Source organism: Amblyomma mixtum, unplaced genomic scaffold (assembly GCF_055824585.1).
Source record: "Amblyomma mixtum isolate Tamu unplaced genomic scaffold, ASM5582458v1 scaffold_23, whole genome shotgun sequence".
NCBI lineage: Eukaryota > Metazoa > Arthropoda > Arachnida > Ixodida > Ixodidae > Amblyomma > Amblyomma mixtum.
In genome coordinates, this window is record NW_028317720.1 from 307936 (window position 1) to 321510 (window position 13575).

Genomic DNA, 13575 nt, shown 5'->3' on the forward strand with positions numbered 1-13575 from the left:
ATTCTCCACAGGCAACAAAATGACGGCCGCTGTGACGTCCAGTCAACACACCCGTAGGACATGCCAACCAATCTGGAAACAGGATAGCCAGAAATCGCTCGCTCACGGGGCCTTTTTTGTAGGACGAAGGCTGTGACGCTGTCTCCACTATGGCTCCCGTCGCTGCTGCAGCTAGAGGCGCAGTGCAGAGGAGCCACTGGAATTCCAGTCAATTTTCCATCGAGGATCGTGGCGAGGCCGGCCATTCTGCATGACGAAGATTGTGAAGGGTAGTCATCACAATGAGGCAAGAAAAAGTACACCGGGTTCAAATGATTTGACTTGTGTTTTTGAAAAAGAGGTAAGAAGTCGTCGTATCATTCCGTTTGCGCCCTGTGGTTTGCTTTGTGCGCCCCAGTAAACCGTGAGGGCACGAGATTTTTTCGCTGCTCGGAAAAAACACTTGAAAAGCCATGTCTCGATATTATGCTCTTCAGACAAAAGAATGAAGGTTTATGGGACACTGTTACCCATGCTTATGGCAATTGATACAGTCGTGTTCTCAATACTGCCCTGAGCAGCTAATAATCCGCTATAAAAATTTTCGTCCCAGTATGCTTCGCGTGTCTCGGGCTTCTGGCTCAACACGAACACTGCTTGCCAAATTCAGGACAAGTAAGCCGACATACAGTGCCAAAGAATCGACCTCGTGGCGAGGCTGGCCATTCTACAAGAGGAAGAGTGTGAAGTGAGTTCATCACTATGAAGCGGGAGAAAGTACACCGGGTACAAATGACTTTTCTTCTGTTTGCGAAAAAGAAGGAAGAAGTCGTCACATCGTTGCGTTTGCATCTCGTGGTTTGCTTGGTGCGATAAAGTCATACCGGGAGAGTTCCAAGGTTTTTTTTTGACAGTCAGTAAAGGACACTTGATAATGCCATGTTTCGATATGATGCTCTTTTGACGAAATTTATAGAGTCTTATGATTCAAAGTGAACTCTTTCTGCTTTTGTAATGTAATAGGACACGTTGGCGCCCATGCCTAAGAAAGCTTACATACAATCATTTTCTTTATAGTGCTGTCAGCAGTTACAAATCACTCTGAATACTTTTGTCCCAGCTTGCTTCTCGCGTCTTAGCTTTTCAGTAACTGTCAGAATGTCCACATTAAGCAGCAATTATCCTATGCTCTATTTAAAGACACTAGTTGACGCTCAGTGAAAGGGCAAGTTGAAGGCATTGAACCATACAGAAGCGCAAACGACAATAGTTATTTCTCCAACAAAGGTTTCATTTTTGCGGAAGGATTGCTGAACTCGGGTTTGAAGTCACACATTAGCGCAGAAATTCTTTTTCGCACTTTACTCACAGTGACGCCAAAGGTTTTGACTGGAAAGAGCTTGGCGGGGAGAACATTTTGAGATGAAACATACTATACAAATTTCATATAGTGACGACTACATGGAGTATGTCGCGAATTGACCAAACATGGCTGCAATGGTTTAAACGTGAAGCAATGAAGAAGTGCCACCTCGACTGTTCTCTTGTTCCGACGTACAAGACCTGGATTCGGCCACCAGACTGACTGTGTAACTCAGCAAGGGCGTTCACAGACTCGCTGCTCGCTTTCGCCTAGGAGTCGGGCCTTTTGCCATCCTTCTGTATTTAGAAGAGTGCGGTGAGGGGCTAGTTGGTACGACATTATGAGAACAAAAGCAACTGCGCAAAAGGACGGGACAAGAGAAAGAGAACCACGCGGGACAAACGCAGACTGACAACTGATTTATTCCACCTACTCCTCTTTCCTTCAGCAGCAAAGCGCATGCGCACCAACCACAAAAACAAAAAACAGAAGCGACACTCATCTCGTGGAATCAAGGAACTCGAACTCCTTGCGGTACAGGTGTACTGAAGTATCGCTAATTCACTTATCAGGCCCTAACCTCGCGATTTCCAAGGCCTCGATAATTTCTCGTTCTTTCTTATCCCTCGAGCGTCCGATAATCTTAGTCCTATCGAAAAGCGGATTACAATCTCTGTCATCATGCTTGCAAGTGTGACAATGCTTAGGCAGATGCTGCCCCCTTGAATCTTCTAAAGAATTTGCGTGCTCTAATAATCTAATGTTGATGCAGCGGCCAGTTTGCCCTATGTAGAACCTACCACAACTCAGGGGAATCTGGTAAATTACATTGCATGTACACTGGACGAACTTATTCCTGTGGTTAATGCCACACTCAACCTTCTTTTGCTTATCTTTTCTCGCCAAATTGCACAAACGCGACAACTTGCAAAGTGGAGAAAAAATGACGTCAACGCCGAATTTTCCGGCGACCCTCTTGAGGCCGTGCGAGATCCTGTATATGTGTGCGTGTGGTTCTCTTTCTCTTGTCCCGTCCTTTTGCGCAGTTACTTTTGTTCTCATAACTTCTGTATTTACGCTTAGAAGGCACCCCTTTACATAAACAGCTTGACTCACTGACTTTCTATTGAAAGTAAAATATTGTATTTTAGGATGTATAATATATGCCGCGCGCAGTGCTGGGTTTCGTCCGAGTTTTCCGTTCCCTCTTTACAGTTCTTTTTGTAGATTGTAGATAAGGTGCGTTTGTAGATATGCTATTTTATTAAGGAGGGCCAGCTCTCGAAAGTCTTTGTGTAACAACGCTATTGAATCAGAGTCGATGTCCGTTTCTTCAACGATTACAAGGTGCCAGACGAACAGGTATTGTCCATGATTAAACTGTCACATCAAGCAGGCACACGAGAGAACTAAGCTCAAATATTCACCCACATGGCTTCGAAAAAAGTTGAACAGCAGCAGGTCGTCCGTCTCGACAGCCGGTCTCAGTGTCAGCACAGAGGCTGCTGGCCAAGTTCAGGACACGTAAGCCGACATATAATACCATGAAGTATCCACATCCAAGACGTTAAAGGCTACCTGCGAAATCAAGAATAAATATATTTGTAATAAGTGTACAGTGTAAAAAGTATACAGAGTATATGCGTACTGTATACGCTTATGGTAGCCTGAGGAAATTAAGCGATGGCTTGCGTTCTTCTTACACTCAAATCACGGATGATTCTGGCAGCTAAATATGTCTGCAAGAGGGAGGTAGAAAAGGTACTGTTTAGCTGGCATGTGCACCACTCAAGTCATCTCTTCACGCGGTCTCCGGTTATTCCGAGTTCATAATTTATTTATTTATTTATTTATTTATTGAAATACCGTAAGGGCCCACTGGGAGCATTACATAGGGGGGGATAACTAAAAGCACAATTTTCAAAGGCAAAAAAACACTTTAGGTGGTTAATACATCAGGTTGAGAAAGATCATGAACGTAAAAACTGTTACAAAAAATGCACAAATAACAAAGAAAGAGAACATACTGGTTTGCAAGTAAGTGATATAAAAATAAATCTAGCTACTGAACGCGCTGGGATTCCAGATAAGTTAGCAGTTCCGACTGAAATAAGGTAAACTGGATTATGGTAGCGATACTGGAGGGCAACTCATTCCATTCTTTTATTGACAAGGTTAAAGGCGAATTCTTCTACTTTTCCGTCCGAGCGAAGATGGGGTTAACTTTGTAGATATGATCGGTGCGACGTGAAGTATGAGGTGGCGGTAAGATGTGCGACCGGGCAAATGATGTACTGCTGTGAAAGAGAGTGTGAAAAAAATATAATCTGGCAAATTTTCTGCGCATTGCGAGGGGCGGCATGTTGAGCTCTTGCTTCAAAGATGATATGCTTTGAAATCTCGAGTACGTTGATAGTATGAATTGCGCGGCTTTATTCTGAACGGCTTCAAGTATATTGGTGAGGGTGGTTTGGTAGGGATGCCAAATGACTGAAGTCTGGTGTCCCTGTCGGCTAGATATAAGCACCCCTTCAGAAAGCCAAGTTTTCTTTGTGCTTTAGATGTAATATTTTCGATGTAGTCTGTCCATGTTATGCTAGAATTTAGCAGAATGCCGAGGTATTTAAACGATGAAACCGAGTCTACTATGCTATCATTTATTAGGTAAGTGTTTGGTTGCGATTTTGAAACAGAAGTGAATCTCAAATGATTGAATTGCTGCACTGTGTAATACACCTGCGAACACATTACAAAATTCTTGCCGCCTGTAAATGAAATTTCGTCGACATCTGTGACTGGCATCTGTGGAGGTATGACACAGATAGAAACTTATGTCCTTGGGGTCCTTGTCGCTTAAAACATGTTCCGAGGTACGAAATCACTTGTAGCAGATCGGTATTTCGATATATGAAATGGGTGCATGTGCGGCCAGTTTTGTGGGATCAGCCTCTTTGGTGGTAGCGCCTAGGATATTACTGGATGAGTTCCGAATATGTGCCTACGGGACATATTCAGTGCTTCCTGAACAGTACGGCCAGGAATAAGTGCGCTGCGATGACTATGCAGTCCATACCGAGTCGAGCAGCAGTATACCTCGCATCTCACAGCAATCCCTCTGCTAATCTCTGTCTACAACCAGATGGATTGCAATGTTGAATAAAGTAGAAGGGCTACCATTTGGGATGAAATTTTTTTGTGCTCGAACACTGGAGCACCAGTCATAAAAAAAAATATGAAACTTTCGCTGTCGAAATGCACCATGTCGGTGTGTTGAAATCAAGGTATTGCGAATTACATGTTCATCTGCCATGGGCAGCTATACCCACCCCACGTCCCCTTCCCGGCTGTGGGGTCAGGCTGGAGGGCTGATGTTCACCCCCGAAACAAGAGCTGTCCACAAGGTGTAGCTGACCACAAATTTATGTCTTTAAGGCAGCCATACTGGTGCCAGCTACTGAAAGTGCAAATTCCTTACTTTCGAACTTTGCAAATATATTGATATCGGTTTTAGCAACTGTCTTATATAAATTTCGCATATTTTAAATATTTTCTTATCAGCTTTTTCAAACTCTTGTTTTCTCAAATGTACAGTCAGATATGCTCCGTCAAGTTTAAAATTTCTGCCTTTCTACTCGGACAAGAGCAAAGTTGGACAGAAAATTTGACTCAGGAAAGCGTAGTTAAATCCTTAAATTGTGCCCAAGAAATGAGGCTGTAACTATAGTGCCTAGACGTTTCTCTTTCAAGAGTTTTCAAGAAAAGTGTATGCTGTGGTGGTGACCTTGCGGAGGTGCGCAAGTTACACCAATCGTTAAGCTGCAGAGAAAGAATAATTAGCCGAAGAAATTTTCTTTTTTTCCAGAGAAACGATCCGTTCAAGTTCGAGATACACCTATAGATACGTAAAATCATCCCTGCATGGTTTCTGTTAGATCTAGCTTGTGCTTGGTTTTAAATTAGTGTAGGGCCTCGTTTTCCTGGCTCTCTCATCGTTGCCAGGAGAACTCGGAGGCTAGTGCCAGGAGAACTCGGAGGCTAGGAGCGAACAAAAGGCACCTCTCACTCAAAGCCCTCCGTCCTCTTCACTCAATGCTTTCCGAAGGGTCCGGTAATAGGCGGCTGCTATTCTCCGAAGACTGACCGGACCCGAAATCATGGGAGTGTAGGCCGTTCCCTAGTTGCCGTAAGACTATGAATTATTTGATAACAATGGCTGTGATGATTTCTTTATGCATTTTTTTCCCGCTGAAAGAAGAAGCACGTCCACTGTAAATGAGCACCAGGACACATCCGTCCAAACTGCAATACATTCCACAGGAAAATGCACGTTGATCCTACGCGTTTCTCACAGATATCGCAAAGAAAAAAATATCAGCCAAGAACTTCTCTCCATTTTATAAAACATGTGGGATTAGTAGTATTAATATGTTAACCTATGGTGCCTTGCAATAATGCTATACACTAATACCTTATTCTTGGGGAACCGTCTCTGGTCCGCGTTACTTCCTGGGGCTCTCGAATACGCCTCGAACCTTTGGTAGCATACATTAGTAAATTTCCACTCATCCAGACAAGACAGGCACGCGGTAGCGAATTGAAGGCCATCTGACATCACAGCGACGTAAATCCTTTCGCGCAAAGCGTGCCAATATGCTCAGTTTAATACTGGTAGACCACGTGCGGGAGGAATTATGTATTGCCTCAGTGAGAAGTTTACATGCATGCGTACCTTGTGTGTCGGGTTGGACCAGAAGCTTCCAGTCATGGAGGTCACCACATGGTCCCTCATGGCGGAAAAGGTCATGAAGCCGGCCTCACCACCCACGTGATGGGTGACACGAATGTACTTCCCGTCCTCCGGCTGCATGGTGTTCCTGCTTCGGACGGAGGCGGACATGCTTCTCAAATTTGGCCCAGCCATCTGCAGAAAGATGGTTGATGGTTTGGTGTTCATGGCGTTGAGAATAATCAATACTTGTGGAAGAGCCGCGGCACTCTGGTGTTTGAGGAACCAATGCCGTATAAGAGCTGCTTTGAGTACACAAACGGCACTTCTTCAATTCAGTGCATTGAATGCGCCCAGTGCTTGCCCATTGCTCACATGAGCCAGCCGAATAAAGGAGGTTGTAGTACTAAAGTGACTTTATGAAAAAAGAAAACTAGCTGCGGTTTAACTGCTTAGAGAGCGAACCTGTGGTGTATCGGGAATGTTGAGTGCGTTCGGGGCACTGGATGGGCAGCACGCGCACTCTGCCACCCTGGCAGGTGGCAGTTATATAAATGGTTGATCACGAGTGGTTTGATTTGGGTGGCACTTGGTGGTTTAACGTCTCAAGGCAACACAGGCTATGAAGGACGCTGTAGTGAAGGGCTACGGGAATTTCGACCACCTGGGGTCTTCTGCGTGCACTGACATCGCGGTGTACTCGGACCTCTAGAATTTCGCCTCCATCGAAAGACAACAGCAGCAGCCGCGATCGAATTTCGATGGGGGCGTCATTCCAGAGTTGCTAACGTAGTGAATGCTGCGGCCTATTCCTGCAATGCCGCCCCAATGAATGCTGTGGCTTAATGCTGAAATGCCACGTGTCTGCCCCAACGTTGTCAACGCTAATGCATGCAGCCAACATCTCTCTCACCACTGCCACGGACTTGAAATCGAGATTGGGGCGTCGACTGACCCAGGGACCAGTCATGCACACTTCGTTTCGTTAGTCCGGAACGTTGTCAACGCCTATGAACATAATGAATGCCGAAGGCCTATAGAAATAAAAATTGAAGTTGGTTTCGAAGAAGGAAAGGATGGTCTAACATATTTCGATGGACACTGGAACAGTGCTGTACGGGCAGGAATAGATGAGTCAAAGAAGAAAAGAAGAGGTGGGGTAGGTCTCCGGAAAATTTCGACCACCTTGGACCTTTAAGGAGCACTGATGTCGCACAACAGACAGGCGGATATAGAGCTTCGCCTAGTGCCGCGTTTCTGGCACAACTTTGTGAATGCCAATAATGTAGCACACGTCTGTCACGACTGTCACGTAACGTCACGTAGCTTAAGCTGGGACTAAGGTGTTTATTGTGTCAGGGTGGCAGTTATGCTCCTTTCGCTTGCTTTCGAAGCTCCCGCTCTTCATCGGTTTCAGCTCAGCTCCGGAGCGGCTCAGGGTCGCCGAAGGTCAGAGCGATGGAGTAGGCGAAACTCGCCGAAAATGGTGTAGTGAACCTTTCGCTTTAAAACTAGAGTTTATTCACTAGCAATATTGAATGGCACAGGAAAGGGGTCAGCAAATTTTGTGTAGTTTGTAAACTTGTCGCCTACAGCACCAGCCTTATTTCACGGGGACTCGAAAACTGTGCTAAGGTGGCAGCATATAAGGATGTTCAACGCGCCGGAATGGCATGTAACAATATACACTAAAATTCTCTGATATTCGTACGGACCTCCCTTCTATACATAAACCGCGGCGAAAAGCAAATCTAAAGGTTATCCGCGGGAGTTTCTCCGCAATACCTGGCCGCCTGTGCTGTCAAGATTTCGCAGAGATATCCCATGAATGCCAGTGTGGTCAGGAAGGTGCCGCACACGAATGACGTCATGTAGACTTCTAAAACCAGCTAAGTAAGAACAGGATAGCAAACTACTGTCAAAATTGCTTCATTCCACATGCGTAGAAAGCGTGGACGAGGTTTCTTTTTAGAGTGCTAAAGAATGTAGCATCTTAAGGCTATAATATCACCCATCGGATTCAGTACGTCTCTGTCTGCCCGCAGACAGTGTTTGCTGCTATGAAATTCGTACTTTTTAGTTTTGCTGGAGAAACGCATGCCAGTTTCTGGGTAATCAAGGAGCCTGTCACAGGTTTCCTTTCTTGTTAAACAAGCGAAGGGGTACCGTGGATTAAATCTCCTCATGTCAACTTAGCCACATTAACAGAGCTGCTGACTCTTGGTAGAGCTGTAAAATCACGAGCGGTTAAATGCTTTCTTTCAGCAAAAAAAAAATAAAACAAAAACAAACTGACTGAATGAAAACATTTCGGTTTCTAGCCCTAGTGGTGTAAACTTTGTCATCGGCATCGTAAGGTGGCGCCTAAAAGCAGCTAGCTGTTCTTGGATATGAGGGCTACCCTGTGAACCTTTTTGTTGATAGCCGTTTTCATGAATGTGCAGCAGAAATGTACCACGTGTTATGGATGGGTTGAATGATGGTGAACATGGCGGAATTCGTGCTCTGGAGGAATACAATACACTCGTGCACCAAACACTGCTGTGGTTCCGCATGTAAATGGTGATGGAGATAACGGCCACAAATATTTAGATGCACATCACCTGAAAGACAAAGGAGCTGCTGTTACTGCCGCTTTCAGTCTTCTGACAACTGAAGCCTTGAGCTACTCGACATTAACCTGGTGTTTTAGGGCATAACACGTAAAATGTTTGATTCACTGAAGCAAGATATTCTTCTGGTAAACTGCTCTTCCTGAAGCTGAATACTGACCGCTTCTCTGCGTCAGAAATGCTACGGAAAATCTGTGTGTGGCTGTTCGAAATTGAGCTAGCAACTGAGAGGAATGGCTTATCCTGAATAATCTTTGCCTCTCTTATTTGGATCTAAAAACAAAGCACATCAAAATTTGTTTCTTTTTGGTAGCCGCTCCATATTGTACCAGCGCAAAGAGAACGAAGAGATATAGGAGATTCATTTAAACGAAACACGGTTCACACCAGACGTCTTACAAACGCCATTCTTACTAAAGGACTTTGCACGTTGCCAGTCGTTTGTGCTTGCGGTTTTTCTTTCCCGTGTCCTAGCGTGTAGATGAAACTCCGTTGCATATACATTAATTTAAAGGTTAGCACAGCGGAGTGCTCGGCTTGGAAGTTATGCAATGGAGTAGAATCGAGGGGTTGCCTTTACAGCAACGCTCAGCATTTCAGCTGCTGCATAAACCCTTTTCAACGCTTCCGGAATATTTATCTTTGTCGTCAACCGACCCCATCTAGATGCACAGGTGGCCAGCGCTACTACCTTCGGAACCATGTATAAACTGTACGCGCACCATATGGCCATGTAGTGATCGTCCGGGTTTTGAGAGATCTGCGGTCTGTTATAGTGACAGCAGATGCAGCAGCGGTGCGTCTTCTGGTTCTGTGGAAGTCAGCTTTGGCGTTGTCGGCTTAGCACCGCTCCACGCTGATTGGTCAACATGGAGTGGTGTCATTCACGACGTCACCGCAACACACTGCGCTGACTTGTCCGCATGCAGCGACTACAATGTTGATTCAGCGTGCATGGCATCGCAGCTCACCACACTGGCGTCACGAATGAGAACATAGTGACGGCACGCGCAATCTGTCAGAAAATAAGACAAATAATTAGGAACACACGATATCACATTAATCAGCGTAAGGGTCCGTCGCTGGGTTTAGCGGTAGGCAGCAGTCACTGTTCTGTGATTTTGTTTCTTATCCAGAAAAGGCTGCATCTGCATATTTATGCAGGTTAGTTCTTGGAGGGATGCAGAAAAAGAGCGCAAAAAAGAACACGTATAGTCGCGGCGCACACCACGCATAATGCCTTTTAGAGCTGAAAAAAAGTTTTTAGCTCATTCAATCAAGAATGTAATATTTTTTCACTGACGTTCTGCTAGTCGGGGTGGCCTGAGAGTGCTCGCCCAGTTCAGAGCAGACAATTTGACATAACTGACCCCAAGTTATGTTTGCCATCCATATAGCCAATAGATTCCTGCAAAAACCATGCATACACGCGACCATGTCTGAAATGGGGAAAAAAAAAATTACGTTGATTACTGCTGCTCCCCCTCTTCGCTGGCGTCATTTTTCAGTTGCATCAAGTAGGTTAAAAACCAATTTATAGCATGCACTCACAGCGTTGACAAGAGACAGGGTAATTAACGCCTCGGAGTGGCACACGGTTTAACCGTTCCTATCCTCGGTGGCTCTCCAACGTGCTGGGAACACTGAATCTAGAAAGGCTTAATCTCTCCTCTAGTCGAATCTTTCCGCCATTCGCCGATGCAACAAGGTGACGCAGTTTGGAAGAATGCGTTCAAATTTTCCAGGCTACTCAATGGAATTATTGAACTTGCACAGAACGAGTTTATCTCGACACTTGTTGTGGACCAATGCACGGACAGCTTTTACAGGAAGGCAGCAACACTGGCAGCTCCAGCGGCTGAGCCGTGGCCGGTCTTAAGACGACGAACTTTTTTCACTAATTCAAAAAACAACCAGAACGCCGAAGATCCTATTCCTTCGGGGACTAGCTGCGTAGCCATAATAGTTGATCTATCAAAGAGCGACCATTACTCCATCACGATGAAACTGCGGAGAGAGAGAGAGCAGTGCCTCTCGACCTACTTGCGCAAAGCAAATTAGGTCGTCTAGTTTCAAGTCTAGTCTTATTCGCGGTCTTCACTCTCCGTTGGTTCTGAGGAGAGGAGCGGAGCAGTAATTGGCTCATTTTGGTGGTGGATACGTCAACTTCACTTTGAGAGAATTCCTGCCCCACACCATGGAAAAACAAGCAGAGCGAAAGTTAAAATGCCCAATTTGCAGCTAGCGTTGGTGTTTTCTTTGCTCTCTCCTATTTTCTATACCATGAACACTGTTCTGAATTGCATTTCGTGGACACACACAAGGAGTACATTTGAAACAGGAAGTATTTTTCATTACCTTTCGTTTCATTTGGTTTCCGAATCGTACTCTCGTGGATGCGGCTGAGTAGCTACTCAGTATTTCATTGGCTAGTAGGAGCTATTAGCAACGTATTTTTGCGTATGCAGCAGCGCGCTGCCAAGTACTTGCGCATCCCTGCGCACCACATTTCCTGATGTTCGAAGCATTTTTGGAATAAAGCATGAAAGGTTGCAGTGGATTCCAATAGAACTTTTCGCTGGAATTGAAGGGCTGCTTTATCACCTTCAGTTCACCTTAATTTGCGGTGCAATAATCGCAGAGGTTGCTTTACAAGATGCTAAATTGGCGGAATGAAAACGCGCTTGGTAAAATCGCCTGCTGTAGTGACCACGTTGGAGGGTAACCATGTGACGTAACTGGCGCCAAGTTGTTGTCCAGTGCATAGTTTCAGCAGTACAGGCTAGAGCAGGAGGCGATGATAACATCAGGCACGCGCGCAGCCTGTCGCTGTTCTCCACAGGCAACAAAAAGGCGGCCGCTGTGACGTCAGTGAATTCTCGCTGTAATACCCTTGATCTACCCTGTTCGTCCCGGCGACAAACCTGCAGGCCATGCCTACGAATCAGGAAACAGGATAGCCAGAAATCGCTCACCGGGCGCTTGCTGTAAGACGAAGGTTGTGGCGCTGTCTCCACTATGGCTCTTGTAGTGGCTGCGGGGCTGGACGACGCCGTATAGACCACTCGCAGTGCATTTTCCACGGAGGATCGTGGCGAGGCTGGCCATTCTACAAGAGGAAGAGTGTGAAGTGAGTCCATCACACTATGAAGCGGGAAAAAGTACACCGGGTACAAATGGCTTTTCTTCTGTTTGCGAAAAAGAAGGAAGTCGTCACATCATTGCGTTTGCACCTCGTGGTTTGCTTGGTGCGATGAAGTCAACCGGAAGAGTTCCAAGGTTTTTTTGACAGTCAGTAAAGGACACTTGATAATGCCATGTTTCGATATGATGCTCTTTAGACGAAATTTAAAGAGGCTTATGATTCAAAGTGAACTCTTTCTGCTTTTATAATGTAATAGGACACTTTGGCGCACATGCCTAAGAAAGCTTACATACAGTCATGCTCTCAATAGTGGTTTCAGCTGTTACAAATCACTCTGAATACTTTTGTACCAGCTTGCTTCTCGCGTCTTAGCTTTTTAAAAACTGTCAGAATGTCCATATTAAGCAGCAGTTATCCTATGCTCTATTTCAAGCAACTAGTTCAAGCTCAGTGAAAGGGCTAGTTGAAGGCATTGGACCATCTAGAAGCGCAAGCGACAATAGTTATTTCTCCAACAAATGTTTCATTTTATGGAAGCATTGCTGAACACGGGTTCGAAGTCACACTTTAGTGCAGAAATTCTTTTTCACACACCTTACTCACAGTGGAACCAAAGATTTTGACTGGAAAGCGCTCGGCGTTGACAACATTTCCAGATGAAACATACTATCCAAATTTCATATAGTGACGACTGCATGGAGCGTGAAATGTGTGTCGCGAATGGACCAAATATGGCTGTAATGGTTTCAAGAGGAAGCAATGTAGGAAGTTCCACCTCGACTGCTCTCTTGTGCCGACGTACAAGACCTGGATTCGGCCAAAAGACGGACTGTGTAACTCAGCAAGGGCGTTCCCAGACTCGTTTCTGGATTTCAGCAACGACTCGTTCCTTCTCCCATCCTTCTGTCTTTATGCTTAGAAGGCGCCCCTTTACACAAACACAGCTTGACTCACTTTCTATTCAAAGTAAAATATTTTATTTTAGGATCTATATTATATGCTGCGCGCAGTGCTGGGTTTAGTCCGAGTTTTCCGTTTCTCTTGTCAGTTCATTTTGTAGATTGTAGATAAGGTGAGTTTGTAAATAAGTTATTTTATTAAGTAGCGGCAGGTCTCGAAATTTGTCTAACAATGCTAGTGAATCAGAGTTCGATATCCGTTTGTTCCACGATTACAATGTGCCAGACGAACAGGTATTGTCCATGATTATACTGTCACACCAAGCAGGTACACAAAAGAACAGCTCAACTACTCACCCACATGGCCTCAAGAATAAAGTTGAACGGCAGCAGGTCGTTGTCTCGCGCCAGCCGGTCTCTCTGTCAGCACGGAGACTGGTTGCCAAGTTCAGGACAAGTAAGCCGACATATGCCGCCATGAAGTATCCAGATCGAAGACGCCGAATGCTACCTGCGAAAAGCAAGAACACAAATATTTGTAATAAGTGTACAGTGTAATAGGTATACAGCATATATGTGCGCTGTATACGCTTATGGTAGCCTGAGGAAATTAAGCGATGGCTTGCGATCTTTCTTACACTGAATTCACGGATGATTCTGGCAGCTAAGTTTGTCTGCATTAGGGAGGTAGAAAAGCTGCTGGTTATCTGGCATGTGCGCCGGTAAACTCATCTCTCTTCACGCGGTCTCCGGTTGTTCCGAGTTGCTTAGTGTTGCTCTGGCTGGTGCCTCGGCAAATACCTCACAGAATGCTTACCGCCTTTAAGTGGAATTTCATCGACTTGTGTGAC

At 45.2% G+C, this 13575-nt stretch overlaps 1 protein-coding gene across 16 annotated transcripts in view; it reads right to left on the reverse strand.

Moving 5' to 3' along the window:
* LOC149324560 (uncharacterized) overlaps positions 1-13231 on the reverse strand; it is a 109856-nt gene extending 96625 nt beyond the window's left edge. For 14 of the 16 annotated variants that reach the window (XM_089565334.1, XM_089565333.1, XM_089565332.1 and 11 more), the window contains exons 1-4: positions 13082-13231; positions 11656-11789; positions 6072-6263; positions 2774-2920 (exon numbers count right to left, since the gene is read on the reverse strand). The gene's annotated coding sequence lies outside the window, so the exon portion shown is untranslated. Of the gene's footprint in view, positions 1-106; positions 717-2773; positions 2921-6071; positions 6264-11655; positions 11790-13081 lie in introns of those variants that run through there. The other 2 variants (XM_089565320.1, XM_089565325.1) reach the window with 2 other exon arrangements.
* Positions 13232-13575: the final 344 nt, after the last annotated feature.